Source organism: Trachinotus anak, unplaced genomic scaffold (genome assembly GCF_046630095.1).
Source record: "Trachinotus anak isolate AG129_WGS33_773 ecotype Australia unplaced genomic scaffold, CSIRO_AGI_Tana_v1 ptg000034l, whole genome shotgun sequence".
NCBI lineage: Eukaryota > Metazoa > Chordata > Actinopteri > Carangiformes > Carangidae > Trachinotus > Trachinotus anak.
Window position 1 is genome coordinate 3,219,593 of NW_027273885.1, and position 9,823 is coordinate 3,229,415.

At 38.3% G+C, this 9,823-nt stretch overlaps 1 non-coding gene across 1 annotated transcript; it reads right to left on the bottom strand.

The window, feature by feature from the left end:
• Positions 1-3,567: 3,567 nt before the first annotated feature.
• On the bottom strand, positions 3,568-3,758 carry LOC139614630 (U2 spliceosomal RNA). The gene has a single exon (XR_011687105.1). It is a non-coding gene; the product is annotated as a U2 spliceosomal RNA (small nuclear RNA).
• Positions 3,759-9,823: the final 6,065 nt, after the last annotated feature.

The following is a 9,823-nucleotide window of genomic DNA, read 5'->3' on the forward strand; positions in this document are numbered from 1 at the left end:
TCTTCAATACAACATGATGTTCATTTTTAAAATTACAGTCCCATTTAATTTAAAATAGACGATAAAGTAGGGTATGCATTGGGGCGTGGCTAACGTATGATTGACACGTCGCTTGTCAATCAAGAGCAGTCCCTTCTCACAGAACCAACGATGTTGAATTAGCTGTGAACTTGTTTCTTGGGTGAAGTGTTTTCGTCCTGGAGTTTTCCACATACAGTTACACAGACCTTCCATTGTGTTTTCAGGTCGTGAAAATTAGTTTTAACTTTTTGCTCGCCTAAAATGTTGTTCAGCATCTGGTTGAACCAAAAGACACTCTAAGGCATAGGTGTCAAACTCTGGCCCGCGGGCCAAATTTGGCCCGCAGTGTAATTATATTTGGCCCAGGAGACAGTACCAAATGTCTACTAGAGCTGGTGTTATACAGCGCATGTATCGCTAATACTACTGCCATGCTCTGGGGCAAACGCCTTGTGAGCAGAGTGCAGTACGACACGATAACTACAAATCCCAGAATGCTCTGCTGGTGTCTTGGCGCATCAATCAGGACAAGACCTTTTTTTTTTTAAACAGAAAAGTGTACAGACAGCCTTGGCAGCCTTCTTATTTCTAATGTCCTTGACTGTGGCAGCATAGCGGTGCAGTTCATGTTTAAAGGTACAATGTTCAGTTTGGATTTGGTCCATTTGTTTTTGTGGATGTGAAATTTCCCCAAACTCAAGATTAACTGACTCATCATAATAAATAAAAATATGTTTTCCCTGGAAACTGATCATTCTTCCTGTTTTCTCTTGCAAAAAGTGTTGAACATCATTCCAAAAAGTTTTACTGTCGGCACAGTGATAAAATAAGTGAGAAGTGGTTTCAGCTTCAAGTGCACAGAAATCACATGCATATTCAAAGTCCAGTTTAAATCTTTCAAGGGTTTTCTTTGCAGGGTAGATTTGATATAAAATTTTAAACGAGACTTCTTTCACCTTGTTATTGAGACAGAACTTTTCATCAACCAGCCATGCTTTATTCCAGTTCATTTCTCCAAATTGTGCAGACCAGTTCATTTGACCTCTAGGCTTCTCAAAAATCTGTTGGAGCAGGGTCTTTTTGTCATGTCTACTCCGCCCACAAAAATATCACAAGTATGATTTTCTGGACCAGCAGTAATTCTTTCAGTCCCTTTAAGAAGCTGAAGCACACCCTGAGGTAATGCATCAGAAACCACAGCACATTGTCTCGGTGTGACTGGGAGTTGACATTTTAACAAAAATTCTCCATCAGAAAGTAAGAAGCCATGGCCATTACTAAGTTGGTCGACTAATAAAACTTTATGCTCCATCCAGTCCTTGTAAAACAATGATCGGCTTTTGTATTGGATGTCTTCATTGTTCCAAATATAATAACTGGTTGGTGAGAAATTATGTTTGTAGATCAGTTTCCAGGACAGCAAAGCTTGTTTGTGAAAATTTGGGAGTTACATTTCATCACAAACCGTAAACCACCTAATGAATTAAATACATGTGTGGCAAAGCAGTTCCAGAAGTTGTTCTTCTGTCTACATAAATTACTGAACCAGTTGATCTTGAAAGAGTGATTCAACATTTCAAAGGTTAACACATCCAAACCACCATCCCTCTTGGAGTTACACAAGATATCTTTTTTCAAGTAATGGCATCTGTTCTTCCAGATAAAGTTGAATAAGATTTGATCTAATTTCTTAGAGACTACTGCAGGCATTTCTAGTGCTAGTGATAAATATACAGATCTTGATATTCCCTCAGCTTTAGATAACAGAGTCCGACCGTGTAAAGACAGATCCCTCATTAACCACATATTGAGTTTCCTTTGTATCTGCTGAGTTATTGGTTCAAAGTTTATCTCAGAGCGCCTGTTCTCATTTTTGTCAAGCACAACACCCAAATATGTCACCGTTTGTTTGATGGGAATATCACTCAGTTCTGACAGATCACAGTGTTTAAGGGGAATCAGCACAGATTCATTAAGGTTCATTGTCAACCCAGAAACCTCAGAAAACTCTCTGATACATTGCACAGCTGTGACAAGTTCCTTTTGCTGTATCATCCGCTAACTGAGCCAATTTGAATTCTCCACCTAAGACTCTTATACCCTGAAAGTAGCTTTTTTTAATACGTGTTGCCGTGACCTGTGTGACCAGCAAAAACAAGAAAGGACTTAGTGGGCAACCTTGTCTAATTCCACGACTGATATTAAATCTGGGTGTTGTGCCATTTGTTACCTTAACTGAACTGTTACTTCCTTTATAAAGTGTTTGAACTGCCCTCAAAAACCTATTTCCAAGACCAAAACATTGAATAACTTTAAACATAAGCTGGTGATTGACTGTATCAAATGCTTTATAGAAGTCCACAAATAGAATGAAACTTTCATCAGGTATGAATTCATTATAGTCTATCATGTCTAAATCAGACGAATATTATTTACAATATTTCTCCCTGGCATAAACCCAGATTGCTCCTCATCTATAATATCATCTAATCCTATTTTTAATCTTTTAGCAAAGATAAAGACAAACAGCTTTGCATCATTATTCAATAAACTAATCAGTCTCCAGTTTTCAATGTTTAATTTATCTTTTTTTGGTTTTGGAATTAGTTTTATCCGTCCCTGTCTTAAAGTGTGGGGCAGTTCTTCTTTATCTCGAGCCTCTTCAAATAGACCAACTAAAAACGGAGCGATTGCTTGTTTAAAGCATTTATCAAATTCCCCTGTTTTCCCATCATCCCCTGCAGCTTTGTTATCCTTCAGAGAATCAATACAATCTTGCACCTCTGTCATAGTTATTTTCTGATCACATATTACTTGGAGCTCATCATCTATTCTTCTGATATTTGGTTGTATGGTCTGAAGGAATAGTGACATTTTATCCTCATTCGACAGGTCAGCCAGATACAGCTTTTCAGAAAAACCTGCAACATATTGTCAAATTAGTTTTTTTCACACAGTATCATTCATTTAAAGTTTGCAGAGAGAAGGTATTTCATAATTCCCTTTTTCTAGATTAAAGAAATATTGGTGCATTTTCCCCGTTCAGGCCGTTTCCTCCTGGATCTGATGAAGGCCCCTCCAGCTTCTCCCTCATAACATTTGTCTAATTCAGTTTGTAAATAAGCCAGTTGTTCTACTTCGGCGCTGGTCGGGTCCGTTTTCTCAGACAGTGGAATCATTTGGGCGACAAGTTGAAGTTCCTTTTCTTTATTATAGCTGCTGATTTTTCTACTTCATCTTACAGCTACCTTTAATTCCCAGTTTAATCCAAAATTCTTTCGCAAATTTGCTTGTCTCCAGCATCTGTCAATGATTTTTTGTCTTTCCTTTACAAATTCCTTATTTTGCAGCAGCGTTTTGTTGAATTTCCAATAATCTCTGTTCACCCTCTGCCTGTCAGATCCAAGATGGGACTGAATTGATTTGTGATCTGTCAGTATTGTGGCTTCTGTTTTGATTAATTCTGTTCTATTTCCTAATTCAATTGCAATTATTCACATGACTCTACTATTTGCTGTTTGAGTAAGTTTTCCATTAGACAGTCAGAGGGGGTGCACCGTTCCTGGAGATACTGCAATACCAGGTCGATGCGTGGAGTGGACGGAGCAAGCCCCTATTCCATCTCCCTGCTCCAAAAATCAATTTAATATATGGTCCCCGGGTAGGGGACGTATCAGATATTAAACTGATAAGAACAGATACTACACTTGATCTTAGCCAAAAGGCCGAGAAGCGATGCCTCCGTCCGCTCGGAGGGAACCACCTCATCCTCCGCAACGTCGGTCTCACTCAGGGTCGCGACCCCAGCTACAGGTTTTTGTGTCTGTACAAGAAACGGGAACAATGTTTATTTCAGGAAATGTGTCGCTGATGCTGTTTTGTTCGTTGTTTTTATAATAAACTGTCTTTTGCAAACGCAGCTTCATTCGTCTTCCTGGACACGTGGTGTGCCCTCGTCCAATAGAAAGCAGGAATTACTTATGGAACAAAATTCATTTATAGACATATTAGAAATACATGTGATGCGCATGTCTTTATATTTGTGTACATTTGTGTTTTAAATGGAACTTAATGGCGTGTAACCGCCTTGTGTGTTTGAGGAAAACTGTGTTTTTACGATTCAATGGTCAGTTGACAACAACAAGTGGCGCTGGTCCAGCGGCCTCTGGTGGAGAGGAGGAGGAACTGCGCAGACTCCGGCCTGGCTCCGCCTTCATCACGTGGCATTATTTACAGGTGTCAGTGCACTAGGAACACCTGGCTCAAGCTAAGTCCGTCTAAAGCAACAGTCCTGCAACAAATCCCACCTTCATGAATGATAATGTTCAGCTTTTGATTCAGCTGTGTTGTTGAACTGTATTGCATTACACACAGAGGTGTTACTGTTGTTCAGCCTTTACCCCACTGATGTAAATGGGGGTGGACGCAATAACAGGAACACCTGTCCACACACTGAACACTGAGACTGTGAGGAAGGATGATTTATTGCAGGACTTTTACTTCCTGAAAACTGACGACTGAGTGCATCACCGTCCTCTGCTCTGCATCCAGAGGAATTAACCTCTGTGCTGACACAATGTGAAGCAAAGGGCGACACACTGTTTGCTCCCTTGTCAAGACTTTGTTGTTGAAAAGAAAAAGAAGCATGAAGTAATAATTACGATGAGTCTCACAACTTAAAACAAATAGCAAGTATCAGGTTAGAGTCGAGCAGACATCGTGTTATCCACACACACACCTGTGTCAAATTTCAGGTGAGTCTCAATAAAACCCTTCAGGAGCTTCAAACACACATTTTTTAAATGCTGACTTTTGTCGTGTAGTTATTTGAGACACAGACCCGGGTGAAGTATTTTTATTAGAAGTTTTGTCTTTTTCAGGCCGCAAAAGGACAAACATTGCAAATTAGCCTATGGCATAACCGCTGTTGCATGTTGCGTTGGTTCATATTATATCATTCAATAAATAAATAAGCGATGAAATAAATAAATAAAAAGCTGGCAAGTAACAAACTTCTCTCAAGTATTTTTCCTGCACAAGAGTGAACGACACAACCACAGGAATTTAATTTTAGCTTGATGCTAGCGTTCATTTAGCTAACGGCTAGCTTAATTTTAATACGGCTGCTGCTGCTAAACAGCCCAAAACATGCTAACAACACTTAAGGCTTCGCTCAGTAATTGGTATCTGAGCAGTTTAAACGATGTTCTGTCGAAAGCAAATGTTAAATTTGTGAGTAAAAATGAACTTACTAACAGTTGTTTCTAACCGCGACAGAGCTCCGCCGCATTCACTGTCACCTCTGTTGACACAACTTTCACAACATCTGTTTCACGGTGGTTCATCCCACGGGAGGTGATCTTGTTTTTAACAGGTACATTATAAATCATGGAATCATCGCAGTTTTTAAGGAAAAAGCTCACATTTCTTCAGGTTCAAGGCAAGTCCAGAAGCTGCAGAAAACACATCTATTATCCAGTCTGTGTGTCTGTGATGCTGAACGGGTCAAACTCAGTGAGACGATGAGAGAAACAAATGAAGGGCTGTGTTCTTTCGTTCCTCCCAGACTTTATAAAAATATGAAACACACTCAGTTGTTTAGTTTCATTTGCGCTGCAGTCATTTCTCTCAGATTGTTGCTGATTCTCCAGGAGTGAATCTCCACTCTGCATAATTCCTGCTGCTGCTGTTTCCTGACCTGCTTTCTCCCGACACATCAACACTCTGAGTATTTGTCACTGTGCATTTTCTCTTATTCTCTGAATGATTTTTGCTGTGAAACGTTGATGGGTATGTGGAGAATCAGTCGGTGCCGCTCCAGCGCAGTAGGGGGCAGCAGCAGGATCCTCAGCGGCCGCCGCCAGGAGACAAACAGGAAGTGGTTGTAACGTGAGAATCACTTTGAAGTTTTTATTATTTTCTCCAAATTTCAAACGTGGATGAAAAAACGTTTGTAGTGTGATTCCGCCCTGGCTCACTTCATTTTGCGGTTAGTCCGTTTCTCTTATAAAACATCCGTGTATGACAACCGCCGAGCTCCAGGTGAAGTTTGTGACGTTACTGAAAGTTATCGTTACTTAACGTAACGTACCTAAGTATTGGTTAGTTTATACAAACGGTAACATTCATCTAAATGTCTGTGACGCTGTGATTCTGTGTTGTGAACGTGATTTAACGGTTTGGTCGCCAGTGAATGAAGCTCGTGCTCTATAGGTAACGTTAGCTATGTAGCTAATTAGCTCATTTATTTCACCTTTTATCTCTGACTCTTTTTTCTTTTTTTTGCTGTTCGGCATTGGCAGCAGTTTACTACAACAACGTTAACGTAACATTAATTTGGCCACAGCCCATAAGGAGCAGTTAAAATCAATGGAAGTTGATTTTATTTGACAATAGATCTCATTGCAGTTTGACATCGCTGTGCGTGACTTTATCAAACACAACAACATCAACAAATGTAAGTTTGGTCATTAAATAGGCTGCAAGCAGCTAAACGTGTCTACAACATTTCCACTTAAAGTGACTGTGCTGGTCTCCTCTCAAACATTAGACTGCTGGATTCTCACCGGCAAATATTCAGACAGAACTTAGTCCAAAAAAGAAGAGGAAGAAAATAGTTTTAGCGATATCTTTATGTTTTGGAGCCATTTGAAGAGTCTAAAGCATTTTCATGATTATTGGTATCTATTGTATATTTACTAGATTGAACATGAGATCAGTTGAAAGGACTGGGGAACAGACATTGACACGACCTGCATATTTTTGTGTCTGAGTGTATTACTGTCCTTTAAAATAATTTCAATTAATTCATGACATGCATCATTTCATTCTATAAAACTGCTGTAGTTTGACCATGTTTTCAGTACATTATAATAATGTATATATTTTATATTTTGGCCTCTCAAACCACCAAAATCTCAGGTGGCGCAACCGTCCGAGTTAATGAACAGCCTGAGAAAAGTGTTAAATATGATATTATAACAACAATAAATTCAAAATAAATACTGTGGCATGATTTCATGTTTGAGACCTTTCAAATAAACCTAAGTCAAAGTCAAAGTCAAAGTAGCTTTATTGTCAATTTCTTCACATGTTAAGACATACAAAGGAATCGAAAGGACGTTTCCCTCTCCCGCAGTGAAACATATAAAGTGCACACTGCACAGGCACGACAGATAAGACAAGACAAGACATTTCCTAATGCTAAGTATACATTCAATTCTACATAAATAGGACGTTTCCTAATACTAAAGAGATAAATAAAAATAACTAAACGAGATACGTATAACTGGGAGTAGCAGCAGGAGTTTCTGTGCAAGTTAGGTTATTGTAGTGCAAAGGTGATTCAGTAAAGGCAGCAATTTGACATTAATAGTGCAAGTAGAAAGTGGATAGCAGCCAGTTCCAGTTCGTGTGGTAAGTGGTCATATAAACGGAATACAGGTAACGGAAGTGCAGGGGACAGAGTCCTGAGTGATTAATTCACAAATATTAATAGTTTTAAAGGTGTTAAGATAATTCAAAAACTGTTGTCAGGGAATTTGTGTATTGTCAAATGTCAGGGTGGTGCAACTGTATACATGCATCTTTTATTCTGAAGTGAATAGTTACAACATCAAACAGGATATTCCATCAGCCAGAGGACCCCAAGTGATCTTTATTGATGAGTGAAAAGGTTTGTAGAGCTCTCTCAAATATTGATAAAAATAACTACTTTCAGCTCATAGTTGGACTGGTACACTTTTCATGTCAGGTGGTACAACCAAGGTAAAACTAGGAAAATGTTATTTTATTATAAAACTCTTCATTTTATTAGAAAACTATATGTATGAACTTGCTAGCAAAGGCTTAATGTTAAGCAGGTGTCTAAGTAGAAGCCAGTTTAATTTGAAATGAGCTGCAAGAGTCAGGTGACACCACTGAATCGTCAGGTGGTGCGACCAGGTAAAATATTTATTTAAACCAATAAATGATTAAAGTGGACAGATGGTTGAAAACCATGAGGTATATAGCTATTGTATTAAATAGATTCATTTGTATATCTATATACAAGTTTTTCGATATTTAAATGTAAAATTGGATATTAAAAATATTAAATACCTGGCCACTGAAATGCAAGAATCTTAAATTATAGTTAACAAAAACCTCAACCACAAAATAACAATGTGTTAGCCACTGTAGACACACTCAGGTATACTTCCCAAAAATTTCACTGAGAATAAATAGAAGGAAAGGATATAAATTTGGTTGCCACATTCTTCAGGTGGTGAAGTTAAAAATACAGTCAAAAAATGAGTTTAAAACTCTGAAATGTTGCAACACAAATAAGGCTTGTTGAAACACATTATTCTAATATCAAAAATATGCATGATATCCATTTTAAAAAGACTTTAAAAAAAAAAAAAAATTTTAAAGCTTTATTTGCCAATGACCCTTACACAAGAAGCATGTGCTCCGGTCCATGTTATATTAAGCTGACAGGGAATAAACACTGTCCCAGGATTTCATGTCCTGCAGAAGAAACAGCCAATCTGCCGTTTTACCCGTCTTAGTGAAGTTGGCTGTATCAATGATACAGTTTAATGTGAAACGTGGACAAGAAGCACCGTCTGCCCTTGGTGGCAGTGATGGGCAGGAGTGCCCTGTTGACGCACTGTTGTTTGGCCATAGGGTTGTTTACATGGAGCATTGTGTTGTGCCCTTGTTGCATCGTTGTGTTATACCTTGTTTTCTGCTTTTATTAAATAAGCTATATTTTGCACTAATAATAGAACAGACCTTTTATATTGTCAAGTCACATCACTGTACTGAACGGGACTGGCAGTGGGTTGAGACAATGATAACCCAAACCTAATAGATGACAGGATGCATCACATAAATGCACATAAAAAGAACAGGTGTTTGAGCTAAGTGCTAACGTCAGCATGCGAATATGCTCACAGTAGCATTACAAAGCAGGTAGAACTTTTATCATCACTCCCACTGTCACCATTTCCTAACTTCAGAGAAGAAATATATCTGCTAAAAAAAAAATAAATAAAGTACATCTGCTAAATAACAAAATAATATGATCCTACAATAGCTTCTTAATCCATTTACACACGTGTGACAACAAAGAAAAAGGTGCAGTCCAATATTGTGCTAAAATTACCACAAACATCAGCCATCTAATGGCAACAACTCTCTATAGATACTTGCTCATAAAAGTCTTTGAACAAAGAGTTTGTACCCAGATACAGGTGAAGTTGGTTTGAAGGTAAACAGTGAGTTACTGACAGTCTCCCACCAGGCTTTTCCAGTAACACTCCCACTACTTTTGATGCTTACAGATCAAAAAGTTCACTTTTTTGCCACCTGAGTGTCGCAACTGTGGCCTCAGATGTAATCAAGCAAATATTTTGTGACCTATACTCTTCTGTAAAATATGCACACATGCACCTTCTTCTATTTAAACATGCTGTGAATTATTATTACCAAGTCAAACTGAACAAAACACATGGGGTAGTGCCTGTTGTCCCTGAGGGGAAGAGCTGAAGAATCACTAAGGAGTTTTTAACAGCTGATAATATCAGCCGTTTGACAGCACAAGAGGAAAAGAAAAATGGTTCTCCACACTTGTATTATCATCAGCTTTATAATCAAAATCTAGAGATGCCTGTCACTTCTAATGTTCCAGTAGGTTAAAGTAGGACACACATTTAATTTTCTGTGCAAACAAATATTATAACTGAGGTGGAACGATTGCTTAAACTTTTGTCTGCACTAGGGCTTAACAATTAATATTATTGAAATTTCAATATTT